Raw genomic sequence first — 14,398 nt, 5'->3', positions numbered from 1 at the left:
ACTACGTACTGTTATTCTTAGATGTATTTCTATATTCTATTCCAGAGCTCCCATTTTGGCACAATCCTAAAAGTCTTGCTTTTCGAGTCCGACTTTCTAGAAAAATGATTCTTACCTATTGATATATGCATCAAAGGTCTCACATTGTGTGTCTGGGTCTTGTATTTAAGGACACCATCTTAGGTCATTTAAAAACATTGAATAATTTGGCCTTAACTTCAAAGGATCACATTAGGCTTAGCCTTATTAGTAATTTTTTTTTTTTTAGATTAGTAATGGCAACTTGATGTATTTTCAAGTGTACATTTACCAAAAGGTCTGATTATTGTCAAGAAAGATAGTGGTCTGATCTATGTCTATTACAAGACCTTAAATGTACTTTTCAATACCATAAGATTTTTAGATGTAAATAGACATAAAAGAACAAATATAAAAGGTCAAAATTTATATAGATAGAATCATATAGTGACAAAGTATCCTAGCATTCTACTATAGACATACATGTATAACATAATCTTGACCATAGTTCTAATATAATATTTAATTTTTATATTGTAACATCTCAATCAATTAAAAAGGTTAAAATAGAAAACACTTCATCAACTATTTATGACCTTTGCTTATTAACTATTTTAATTTATTTATATCAGCTTACTCAAATCTCAATATTTATAAATTAAATTTAAATGTGGTCCTTAAAAATAAAGAAGCCTTTTATATTTTCTTTCAGTATGAAAAGATATAGAATGAAACAAAGAAATGATCAATAGTGCTTTGGTGTTTTGATTATAGTGAAATGGAGGTGCAATGGTTAGCCGATAGCAATATATGACTAAAAAAATTTGAGTTCTTGATGCAGGAGCATCCCCGGTTCACATCAATCTTGCATCAACCAAAAACATTTCCTTTATATTTTGTTTGCAGTTTCAGTTTTCCTTTCTGTGTGTCCTGGTTTTGGCTCACCAGATCCTGTGGACTTGGATTATACTTGAAGACTTGATCATCTTTCTTGCTTTCAAACCGCATCTCATTTGGATCACTTTCCAGCAAGTTATCACTACCGATTTCCATGACCGTTTCTTGTTACCGGTTGTTCCTTTGTTACTGGTTGCCTGAGACCTATTTTGGTGATTTATCGGAACCCATTCCGAAGCTTGTGAAGCCTTGAGCATTGATCTCGATGTTGCTTGGTGTGTGGCCGACCTTCTACGTTTCATCCTTTGGATTTTCCGAAGGAATCTCTTGGCGGAGGCCGACCTTGTTCATTTTGCACGTTAGGTCTTGTTCTTCGGGTTTTGATCCTTTTGGGCCGACTGGATCCTTTGGATTGATATATATATTGTAATCATGCTTTAAAATGTAAACAATTCAAAATAAAGAAGTATCAGATAGATAGACTGTGCCTAGAAGATAGATCTTTAGATTCAAGGTCCCGGTCTGACCTATTCTAACAGGCCTGTGTGCCGGTATGTTGTAACCCGGTTGTTACCGGTTGGATGTAATCAAATTTCATGCAATAAAACTATCTGTTTTGTATTGCCTCCATCATATCTATGTGTTTTCGTTGTGTTTACTCTCGCTGGCCGGTTTGGACTAATCTCCTTGAGGTCCCTCCTCATCGGTGATTGCTTCAAGTGGTATCAGAGCGACGTTTCATTCTAGAGGTTGCGTATCCTAAATTTTGTTGTAGGGTGGCAGATTGCGGTTTCGACCTGCAATTGCAGAGGACTAATCTATGGCGCGAAGAGGAACTAGGAATGGTGGAGCGCATGGGAATGCAGACCCTGCTATGATGGAGAGCTTGCGAGGAACAACAACCCGGTTAGAAGCCGTGGAGACAACCCAGAGAAGAGGCCAAAATATTGAAGATGTAAGTGAAAATGAAGGAGAAGAAGCCTTAGAAGAACAAGTAAACCTACTGGCAGTTGATTTGGATGAAGAAAGGTTTTTAAGGGTTTTGAGTAGGGCGAACACTAAACCTCATTTTACCCCACCGAAATATGATGGCAAGTTAGATTCAGATGAATTGATGGACTGGATCTTGGAGATGGAGAAGTATTTTGATTTTGAAAACACTGCAAAAGAGAGGAAGGTGAAATATGCCTGTACCCAGTTGAAAGGTCATGCATCTCTTTGGTGGGAGAATTTGCAAGTTGATAGACAAAGAAAAGGCAAAGAGAAGATTAAGACATGGGATCAAATGATTGCTAAGTTAAAATCAAAGTTTGTCCTAGCAAATTATCAAGTGGATTTGTTCCAGAAATTGCAGAACCTGAGACAGAAGGAATCTAATGTGAAGGAATACACCGAAGCATTTTACAAGTTGAACATCAGATCCAGATATGTTGATGATGAAGTTGAACAAATTGCAAGATATGTGAACAGGTTGCGGATGTCTATACAAGATGAACTTAGTATGATCAAATTGGAGAGTGTTGAAGAGGCTTACCAATATGCACAAAAGGCTAAAGAGAAATTAAACAAAAGACATGAGAAGAGACATAGAGGTAGAGGTGGAAGGTATACGGGAGGAAGATTTCAAGGAGGAAGAGGATACTAGAGGAAGAGGTACCAATATAGATCAGAACAAGGACAAGGAAGTGAGAAAAGAAGGTAGTTCATACCAGAAGGATGATAGAAATTTCTACCAAAGGAGAGAACCGAATGGTTAACGGAATGAGAAATTTGGAAGACAAGACAAGAGGACATTTAGAGGAACCTGCTTTAAGTGTGGAGGAGAAGGACACCATGCATTTGAATGTAGGAAGACAGAGGCTACTGGAAGGAAAACAGTGGTGGAAGAAAACCCCATCGAAGCAGACAATAAACCGGAAGATGGAGAACTATTGATGATGAGGAGAGCTTTGTGTCATACCAGAGGAGATGATGAACCCTTGCAGAGGAAGAACCTATTTAATACCAGATTTAAGGTATCCAGTAAGTGTTGTAAAGTTGTTATTGATAGTGGTAGTTCAGATAATCTTGTTTCAGAAGAGATGGTGAATAAGTTGGAATTGGAGAGATTGAAACACCTTAAGCCTTATCAAATAGCATGGATTCAGGATAAACATAAGTTGTTAGTAAGTGAACAGTGTTTGGTAAAATGAAAATTGGGAATTATCATGATGAAGTTTTGTGTGATATTATGCCTATGGATATTTGTCATCTTTTCTTGGTGTGAGAATTTGCTAAGATCTAAAGGCAATGGAAAGCACAAATAAGAGAGAACAAAATATGACAAGAATAAACTGTATTCCTATCAATGATGCAAAATATGATCAACTGGATCATCAAGATTATTGTTGTTACATACAATGTAGGATAAGCCTGCTTATAAAGGTAAGGCTAAGAGATAAGAGAGAACACAATGATGACATGTGGCCCAATGAGATGCAAGGGTAGGTAGGAGAAATAGTAAAATATTCCACATGAGGTGGATCACCCACCGAAGGTGGAATTATCACTCCACAATAAGTGGATATGATAGAGTAATAACAAGATCACACCATAAAAGGTGTAAATTCTCCTGCATACACACTCCCAATGTAGCACATCTCACTAATTGTCTTACAATGAAATTTATGTACCTAAGTACAAACTTAAGAAAAGTGTAATTATATCCAAGATGAATAAATAATTATAGCAACAAGTGGGAAGACCTTGGCAGTTTGATAAACAGACAGTACATGATGGGAGGAAAAATACATAGACTATTGTGGCCAATGGGATGAAGCAAACCTTGTTACCTTTGGAGGAACCTTTGAAGAATGAAGTCTATATAAATGCTAGAATCCATGTAGTATATGGAAGGAAATTCATGGATAGAATGAGACATGAGAATGTGTGTTTTGCCTTAATTCCTAAGAAGACTGAGAGATCAGAACCAGAAGGAGAACACCCGGTGGAGACAAGAGATTTGTTGATAGAATATGAGGACATCATTTCAGATAATGTACCTAATGGATTGCCATTTGTTAGAAGTATTAGCCATTGCATGAACTTGGTTCCCGAAGCTAATTTGCCTAACAAAGCTACACATCGGTTGACACCAGCAGAGAATGAAGAACTGAATAGACAAGTGCAGGAGCTGTTAAGAAAAGGTTTGATCAGGGAGATTCTGAGCCCTTGTGTAGTACCCATAGTATTAGCACCTAAGAAGAATGGATAATGGAGGATGTGTACCGATTCAAGACCAATAAACAAGATCATAGTGAAATATCGGTTTCCTTTGCCTAGGATGGATGACATAATGGATTGTTTGAGTGGAGAAAAACACTTTACAAGATAGATTTGAAGAGTGGATATCATCATATTAGGATCAAAGAAGGTGATGAGTGGAAGACAACATTTAAGACAAATTAAGGACTATATGAATGGTTGGTGATGCCTTTTGGATTGACTAATGCACCGAGAACTTTCATGAGGCTGATGAATGAGGTATTAAAGAAATTCTTGGGTAAGTTTGTTATTATGTATTTGGATGACATTGTGATTTTTAGTAGAACAAAAGAGGAGCATTTGTTGTAGTTAAGACAATTTTTACAGAGGTTGAGAGAAGAAAAGTTGTTGATCAATATCAAGAAGTGTACTTTCATGAAGGATGAGTTAGTCTATTTAGGATTTGTGATATCTGAGGATAGTTTGAAGATGGACCCTAAGAAAGTGAAAGCCATTGCTGAGTGGCCTACATTGGAAAGCATTGGAGAGGTAAGATCATTTCATGGATTGGCTAGTTTTTACCATAAGTTTATCAGGAATTTCAGTTCAGTTTGTAACCCTATGACTGAGACCATGAGAGGAGATTGGAAGGAATTCAAGTGGACCACCAGAGCAAATAAAAGTGTTGAATTGTTGAAGCAGAAAGTGACTGAGCAGCCTGTGTTAGCTTTACCGGATTTCAATAAGGTATTCCAAGTGGATTGTGATGCATCTAGAAAGCAATAGGAGAAGTTTTGAGTCAAGAAGGGAGAGCAGTAGCATATTTTAGTGAAAAATTAGATGATGTCCTGAAAAGATATTCAGTCTATGATTAGGAATTTTATGCCATAGTTCAAGCCTTGAAGAAATGGAGACACTATTTGTTGCCTAAGGAATTTGTGTTGTATACAGATCATCAAGCTTTATAGCATTTGAACAGATAGAGTAAGTTGAACCAAAGACGTATGATATGGGTAGAATTCTTGTAGAGTTACACCTTTGTGTTGAAGCGTAGAAGTGGGAAATCTAACAAAGTTATTGATGCATTAAGTAGAAGGAATCTGCTGACTGAAATGAGAGTCGGAGTTTTAGGTTTTGAAGATTTGAAGACCTTGTATGATGAATACCTGAATTTTGCAGAACCTTGGAAAGCATGTAGAGAACTGGTTGTGGTTGATAGGAGCAAATGGTTGGATTATTTCATTAAATATGGTATGTTATTCAGGGGAGTTCAATCATGCATACCTAAAAGTTCCATGAGAGATAACCTAATCAAAGAGAAACATAGTGGAGGTTTATTGGACATTTTGGCACTAACAAAACAGTTACATTAGTGAGTGAGTAGTACTTTTGGCCCCAGATTCATAAGGATGTTGAGAGATATGTGCAGAGTTGTAGAGTTTGTCAAGTTGCAATTGTAGTAGTCGGGATGTGGGATTGTATAAACCTTTGACAGTACCGATAAGACCTTGGGAGGATATAAGCATGGATTTTGTACTTGTATTTCCTAAGACACGGAGAGGGAATGATTCTATATAAGTGGTAGTGGATAGATTTTTTAAGATGACTCATTTCATACAGTGGAAGAAGACATTAGATGAATTGCATGCAGCAGACCTATTTTTCAAGGAAGTGGTGAGATTGCATGGATTACGTAAGAGCATAGTTTCAGATAGAGACACTAAGTTTGTTGGCTATTTTTAGAGAGCACTTTGGAAGAAGATGAAGACAGATTTGAAGTTCAGTTCTACTTTTCATCCATAGACTGATGGACAGACAAAAGTAGTTAACTAGAGTTTGGAAAACTTGTTGAGATGTTTAGTGGGAGATAAAACTGGAAGTTGGGATTTGATCCTTGCACAAGAAGAGTTTGCCTATAACAATTCCGTTAATAGAAGTACCGGGAAAATACCTTTTGAGATTGTTACCGGAGTGCATCCTAGAGGAATAACAGAATTGAGAGACATTGGTAGTGAAGACCGGAAGAGTTCAGAAGTGGAATATTTTGCAGATCACATGGCAGCATTGCATATTCAGGTTAAACAACATTTGGAAGATATGAACAACAAATATAAGGAGAAGGTAGATGAGAAGAGGAGACATAAATAATTTGAATTTGGCGATGAAGTGATGGTATACTTCAGAAAAGAGAGATTCCCGGTTGGAACTTATAGTGAGTTGCAGATGAAGAAGTTTACCCTGTAATATTTTGAGAAAGTTCAGTTCTGGAAATGCATATGAAGTGGAGCTATCGGATAGTCTAAGTATTTCACCTATATTCAACATTGTAGATCTTCATGAGTACCATGAACCATAATTCAGTGAGGACAGTATTGCAGACTTGGAGAAACAATTGCCCCAGAAGGAACCAGATCAGATTGAAGAGATTTTGGATAGTAGGATTGGACGTAGTACCCGGAATAATCAATACAAAGGATATCTAGTGAAGTGGAAGAGTAAACCAGTTGAAGATTCATCTTGGACTTCTCAGGTAGAGGTAGACCATCTTGGTTTCCCTCTAACCCCAGAAAAGTGAGAGGCTCACTTATTCATTAACCTCGGATGTTTGATGCAGGAGCATTCCCGATTCATAGCAATCTTGCATCAACCAAAAACATTTCCTTTCTGTTTTGTTTGTAGTTTCAATTTTCCTTTCTGTGTGTCCCAATTTTGGCTTGCACAATCTTGTGGAGTTGGATTCTACTTGAAGACTTGATCATCTTTCTTTCTTTCAAACCGCATCTTATTTGGATCACTTTTCGACAAGTTATCGCTACCAGTTTCCATGACAGTTTCTTGTTACCGGTTGTTCCTTTGTTACCGATTGCCTGAGACCTATCCTGGTGATCTATCATAACCCATTCCGAAGCTTGCGAATCCTTGAGCGTTGATCTCAATGTTTCTCGGTGTGTGGCCGATCTTCTACGTTTCATCCTTTGGATTTTTCAGAGGAATCTCTTGGCGGAGGCCAACCTTGTTCATTTTGCACGTTAGGTCTTATTCTTCGAGTTTTGATCCTTTTGGGCCGACTAGATCCTTTGGATCGATATATATATTGTAATCATGCTTTAGAATGTAAACAATTTAAAATAAAGAAGTATCAGATAGATAGACTATGCCTAGAAGATAGATCTTTAGATTCAAGGTCTTGATCTGACCTATTCTACCAGGAATGTGTGTCGATATGTTGTAACCCGGTTGGATGTAATCAAATTTCATGTAATAAAACTATCTGTTCTGCATTACCTCCATCATATCTATGTTTCCATTGTGTTTACTCTTGCTGACCGGTTTGGACTGATCTCCTTGAGGTCCCTCCTCATCGGTGTCTGCTTTAGTTCTAAATATGGTTGATTATAATTTTTTTTTAAACTATTGAATAATGCAAAATGTTTGATACAAAATTGAAATATGCTAGAATAAGCAAAAATAGGTAGATTAAGCTAGAATGGGGACTAAAGAATACTAAGTCGCGCATATGAATCATGGAAGAATTTAGGGTTCGTTGTAAAAGTGGAGAAAATAACTAAAAGCCAACAAGTTTTCTATTAGGTAATTCATATTTGATAGAATACTAAGTTGTGTATATGAATCATGGAAGAATTTAGGATTTGTTGTAAAAGTGGAGAAAACAAGTAAAAGATAACAAGGTTTTTATTATCTTATTCATATTTAATAGTAACAAGATTTTTTGGTAATGACAAAAGCATTCAAGAATTTTAAATTTAATTTGAGTTCCAGATATTAGTATATAGGTAGATAATAACTTAATTTGTTTAAAATTTATTTTATTTAAATATTTTTTTCAAATTTTGATGGATTGTTGTAAGATATTAATATTGTATTATATCTTAATGATATTGAAGAGAATTCTTACGCTTAGTGGATTTCTATAAAAAAATTTCTATATAATCTCTTATAAGTGACCATATTCAATGTTCATATGCTTGCTAGTTCTTTAAATGAGTAACTTAATTATGATCTATTAATTTTTTTGAATCCTTCAAACAATTCACATGTTCTACTCATTAATGTTTTTGTATCGTGATCAATTGCATGTTGCAAAAGACGATATATTTTTTTGGTTGCATCTGAATAAGATTAAATTTTTTATAGGATTGATGTAATGGTCAAATTTGTAAATTAATATAAATTTATTTAATTTTGATATCATTTACTCCCCTTAGAAAATTCTTAATAAAATTATTTAACAACATATGGTATGGTTTTGTGTTAAGCTTAGAAAATTCCTCAATACTTGTCCCCATCATTTACTCCCCTCCACACATGCCATTTATCTCTATTCTATATGCACCTATCTCCACATATTCATATATCAAATTATTCCTAGTTGCGTCTATATGCTTGATCCCTACATCAAAATTTACTCGTTTTATGTCTCCACACAAGAACATGCTACACAATATAACACAATGCCATAAATTATTTTAAAAAATTATATGCATCATTTGTGTCATGCCCATTATTTTGGCAACATGAAATAGTAGAGTTCATTATTCACACCTAATGAGGAGCCTTGTAGTTTGGCATTGAGATTAGTTGTATCTATTTAGTTTTAGTTTTTGGTTATTATTTTTTAATCTTCCAACTCTATGCTTCCCCTTTTGAAATGGCATCAACCACAATTTTTGAATCTCCTTCCAAATGAAGTCAAGAAACCAATAATATGTCCACTAAAGATATTGCAAGGAGTGTCACTTGAGCCTCTTCTTTATTATTAGTACCATCATTCAATTTTTGTGTGTCCATTGCCAAAACTTCTCCAATGTCATTTCTTGCAATACAACCAGCACCCAAGGACCATGGGTTCCCTTTTGAGGCCAATTCATAATTTATCTTAACCCAACCAACTTTCAACTCCATCCAAGTCACACTTTCCTTGGAGCCCAAAGGAAGATCAACCCTAATAAGCCCATTAATAGGGCACAATTGTTTTAATGTTTCTCTAATTATCTACTACAATTTAGATACTTGTAGCATTAGATTAATTACTATTTATTGAAAGTGAGAAACTTTATATCAAGATTTTTAAATTGAAGTTGAGATATTTAATATCAAATATCAAAATAACTACAACAAACATTTTTCTAATATGTTTATTTTTCCAAGATAAAGGAAAGCTTCAATACAAATTACAAAGAGAAAATTAAAAATATATATTTACTACTCAATACTTCTATTACAACACTAAAAGAGTAAATCCTCAGCACTCCATAGTTTAAAATTAACATATTTTTACAAGTTAAATGTATTACTTTCATATTTGGATTAGTGAAACTTATGAATACATTATTTGATATATATTACTATTGACATAACCATTGCACCTCCTTTTGGTACAAGCGCTAGTTTATACAACTCTAAAGTATAGGCCTATGTTATTTGAAAAGAAAGTGAAAAAAGCCATGTTCAAAATTATTACATATTTTAAGTAAATAAAATGGTTTTTCACTAAACAATGTAAATAAAATAAAATAAAATATTTTAAAATTTTATATTCTATTTTACTATTTTGTTAATAGTAAAATTCAGAAAGTAAAATAATTTTACGATTCTTTTCTAAAAAAATGATTTATATAGATTAATTAATTTTAATTTCTTTCATTTTAAATCTTGTTTAACAAGAAGTAGAAAGACGAAATCAAATGAACCATTGAAAAATTAAAATTAAGGTTAAAAAAAGTGTTAAAATAAATGGTGAAAAAGAAAATGATAATGTAGTTGTACAATGATCTACCTATGTTTCTTCTAATTTAAAGCATTCATGATCATAGTAAGACATACTTGCAGGTCCCTTTTATAAGTGGGATGATTATAAATAGTGTTTATATATCATTATTATTAATTGGGAGAATACAATATACGACACGTAAAATAATAAATATATTTCTCATATAGCATTATCATTGTGTGGAGGAAGAGAATATATCACATTTAATGATATGAGAATATGTGAGAGAATATATGAAATATCACAAGGATCACAATTGATGCAATGAAGTAGAATTCAATCAACATGAATATGAAAATATGTTTTATTGTGTAATTGTTTGGGTCTAATTGACTCATTATCAAATAATTTTCACACTTACCTTTATTTATAATAAATATTAGGTTACTTCTTACAACCCATACTCTTTATCTTACAAATAGGTGTGAGGACTTATTCTCTCAAATATTAAACTACAGTATGACAAAACATCCATAAATAAAATTGAACATGCAATTCAATCTTAATTAGTGTCAAAATTACAAAACAAAATTGTTAGTCTAATACATAGAACTACATATTAATAAATATAATAATTCAATCTATTTTAAATATAAATCATCATTAATATTTATAAATGAAAAGATAAACAATATTCTTTCTCACTTTACACATATCATTTTCAATTCAAATTAATATATTCTTAACTATTAAACTAACAATTGATTAACCTATTTTAATTATTAAAGTTAATTGTCTTCCCTACTAATCTTATAAATATAACAATAATTTAAATATAAAATAAATTTATATAATTATTAAGTAATTATGAATCTAGAAAAATATTTTAAATAACTATTTAAAAATATAGTTCTAATCATGATTAATATATCTTTTACCTTTTTTATACCTCTTGATTTGAAAGAAGAAACAAATAAAACTAAGGTAGTATGCATGGCTATTTTCCCTTTTATAAATTACCATGACAAAGTTAGTTTTGTGTGTGTGCGCGTGCACACGTGTGTATATGTACATATACATAGATACACACATGTACACACACACACACACACACACACATGCAGTTTTATCATTTTTTACATTTTTCAAGATAATTAAGTTTTTGTTAGGATGAAAAATTTAAAGTGTGTATATAAATTTCTTTAGATTTATTTTATCTTTATAAATAATGATTATATGCAATTTTTTATTATGAGAAAAAATAATGTGTTTCTTATTGAGAAGGGGTCGTTGGTAGAACATGTATTTTCAAAGTCTATGCCTAGAATAAAGTTTAGTGGGTAAAGTCTAAATAAAAATTTTTATAATTATTAAGTAATATGGGATACATCATTAGGGGGAAACATATACATCTAGATGACCCTCATACATTAGCAAGGATGAAGTCATCAGAAACTAGTTCCCAAGTAGTAAGATAATCCTCTTCTTGATCATCATCTATAAGCTATTAAGCATGAATAAAATAATTTATTAGATCAAATTAAGGAAACTTGACAAAGTTCAACAAACTAGAAGCATTTTTTATTAGAATAAATTAAGGAAATTTTCCAAACTTAAGCAAAAGAAAAGGTTCACACCCATGTGCTGTAAAGAAGTCAATTACATGTTAGAATGTTGTGACCACCCATAAATAGTATGATCCCCAATGATTCTTGAAGATGGCTAAGAGCCACATGGTTGGCAGCTATGGTCTCCTCTAATAGAATAGCTATAGACACATCTAAACCAACATGGAGGGTTGTGAACCTAGTAGGAGGCACGAGGAGAAGCCACTTTGGCAGCTATATATGGAACATTACCCCACTAATCTAAAAGCATGTATAGATGAGAAATTCCAAGTGCAACCTTGTTAACTTGCACCTGGATCTATATAAACATGTTGAATCAAACAATAATATAAATTGAGAAATGATCTTAGCTATAAAACTAATAAAAATAGTAGAAATTTTCCCTTACAAATGCTAAAAATAATATCCATCCTTACAGTGTGTCAAGTCTAGATAAACTCATAAGGGAGCCAAGGTCATTTTTGTAGCAAAACCATATACCACGAAAATGGGTCAAACCTAAACAACTTGAAGAATTAATTACTTTAAGTCCAAGATTCTTTAACTTTGGTGGAAAACCAAAAGGGCTTCTTGATAGTATTATTTTATCCATATAATGAACAATGGTCAAGGGTAACTCTTAAATGAGACAACCTTGATCAAAGTGGAAGGTCTTGATATATAATACACCAAGAAAATAAGAAACCTTAGGTTTAAGAATAAAAGGTCATATACTTTGGATCTATCATGCTAAGTGCCCAAAGAAGATAGGAGGTGCTAATGGTGGTTTAACTTAGCCACCATATGAAGATGAGGTGCCAACCACAAATATTTCTTTTGGAGTCTATAGTTACAAATTGGTGTATTAGGATACAATTTTAATTCATCCCAATAGGAATTGAAAGTCCCAACCCAATTTAGGGAACCATGTGGGGAGGAATGAGATGAATAATTGTTTGGTATATCTCAAAATTATATTTGATGAGTCGAAATTTTATTTTGGGCTTAGCATAATATATAATTTTTTTGGTGATTGTTGTAAAAATCTAGCAACATTTTAACTTTGTTATAGCAATTTAAAGCTCAACCCCAAGGGGTTTTATCCAAAGGTCAATCTTGAGATGAAAAACTAGTGACCACCAATTAGACTAATTAATAGAAAGATTGTTGCAAAGATCATTGGAAACCCACATAAGCTTCGACTTGATGGCTTCACAAGACTTCTACGTGTGTTTAATAACAATTTTTCCCTATATTTGAATGGATCTTAAGGCTTTTCCAAGCTAGACACTAAGATGCATTCCATGAAAAATACAATGTTCAATGAGGACTTTCCAAGCTTATTCACCTCCAAGGGTTCAAATAATTAATTTAGCACAAAGAGAAGTTTTGATAGTAGATTGAGAGCAATTTTAAATCCCTAACATCATGCGAGAGAAAATAATGTTTGGATGCCACAATAAAATATATTACCATCAAAGGATGTCTTAAAGAATTACTAAACAATTAAATAATTTTCAATTAGAAGAAACCAAAAAAAAAGAAAATTAACATGAGTAATCAAAATCATAGAATATAACTAATATTTATTGACCACATTAAGAGGGTTAGTAATCTAATAAGCTATAGAAGGCGAGGCCTGAAAGACAAAATAAGTATCAAGTATGAAGACATGTCATGATCAATCTACTTCTAACCAAAAGAATTTATCTAGCTAATGTTAGAAAAGAAAGATTACGCACAGCATTTTAGTCTTATGTCATTGGATGCTTTAACATAAAGCCCTATATATCAGTAGTCACTATCAATTCTAGGTTTTCTCCACAATTTCACTCGATTTTTAGGATGAGCTTTAGCTAAGCTCATTTTGGCTGCATGCACTAAATAATTGTGTGGGTGCATCATGCCCTGTAGTTTGTCAGCATTGGCTGTTCTATGGGCAATTATGAGTGTCTATTGAGCAAGGTCATCTACTGATTGCATTGACGTATGCCCGGAAGCTCTATCTTTTTTTCTCTTTTCTTGCAGCTCTTTATTTTGCCCTAGTTGGCTTAATGCTATGTGGCTATCATATATTGTTACAGATCTAAAGGAGACTAGATGAAACCGCCCATGAATGGAATAGCTTGGGAGAGACTGTAAGGAAAGACGATTTGTTGCCATGCAGGAGAAAGCATAACACCAAGGTTCGAAGGTGAGTGGACCATGAATGTTGAAAGGGCAATATTGAAGCCTCCCAAGGAAATGGGGAAGGAACAACCTATGAAGGTTGGAATGGCTTGGATAAGCAATGCCAGAATGGGAAAAGACATCGACAGAGAGTAAGCTAAGGGAAACTGTATGTGCAGGGGAGATTAACAGTGAAGCAGGGCACAACAGGGGAGGGCATGACATATATAAAAAATGAGAAAAAGTAAAATGGAATTACTAATGCAAAGTGTAGTTATGAAAGTGCACCTGGATGACTGCTGAGCTGAAAACTGGAGCAAGTGAAATGGTTTACTGAGATGGTTGCACAATGCCGTGAAATCTGCAAAAATGATTTGGAAATATAAAATGCATCGCCGGATCTGAGCCTCCATTAATTTGGTTTACATTTATATGCCCGGAAAGAATGCTTTCTTTTACTTTCTTTTTTTTCAAAGCTGGCAGAATCTTATTGTGACCACTATCTGACATTAAAGTGGGGACGGGGCTAGCTAAGCAATTTTGACGTCATGTATGTGACTGAGATTTTGACGTTGATGTGTGTGACTAAATGTACGTTATTATCTTCTTTCAAGTTAGACAGGTCCAAGTGGATAGGCCAATACCCCTATTGGATGAAGGCCCATCCATTGACACGTCTATTTCTTTCGTATGGAATGTCTTTTACTTCCGTCTATTGTACTGTTTTCTTGTG

General features: G+C 33.7%; 1 protein-coding gene across 6 annotated transcripts in view; it reads right to left on the bottom strand.

Annotated features, from left to right (window-relative positions):
* The window catches only part of LOC131028654 (protein NRT1/ PTR FAMILY 5.4), a 75,909-nt gene extending 61,807 nt beyond the window's left edge, over positions 1 to 14,102 (bottom strand). For 5 of the 6 annotated variants that reach the window (XM_057958989.2, XM_057958992.2, XM_057958994.2 and 2 more), the window contains exon 1: positions 13,954 to 14,100. The gene's annotated coding sequence lies outside the window, so the exon portion shown is untranslated. Of the gene's footprint in view, positions 1 to 13,953 lie in introns of all 6 variants that reach the window. The other variant, XM_057958993.2, reaches the window with a different exon arrangement.
* Between the last annotated feature and the right edge of the window lie 296 nt (positions 14,103 to 14,398).

This window comes from Cryptomeria japonica, chromosome 4, assembly GCF_030272615.1.
Source record: "Cryptomeria japonica chromosome 4, Sugi_1.0, whole genome shotgun sequence".
Classification (NCBI taxonomy): domain Eukaryota; kingdom Viridiplantae; phylum Streptophyta; class Pinopsida; order Cupressales; family Cupressaceae; genus Cryptomeria; species Cryptomeria japonica.
Note: the sequence above shows the minus strand (reverse complement) of the source record. Positions and strands in the feature narration are given on the sequence as shown.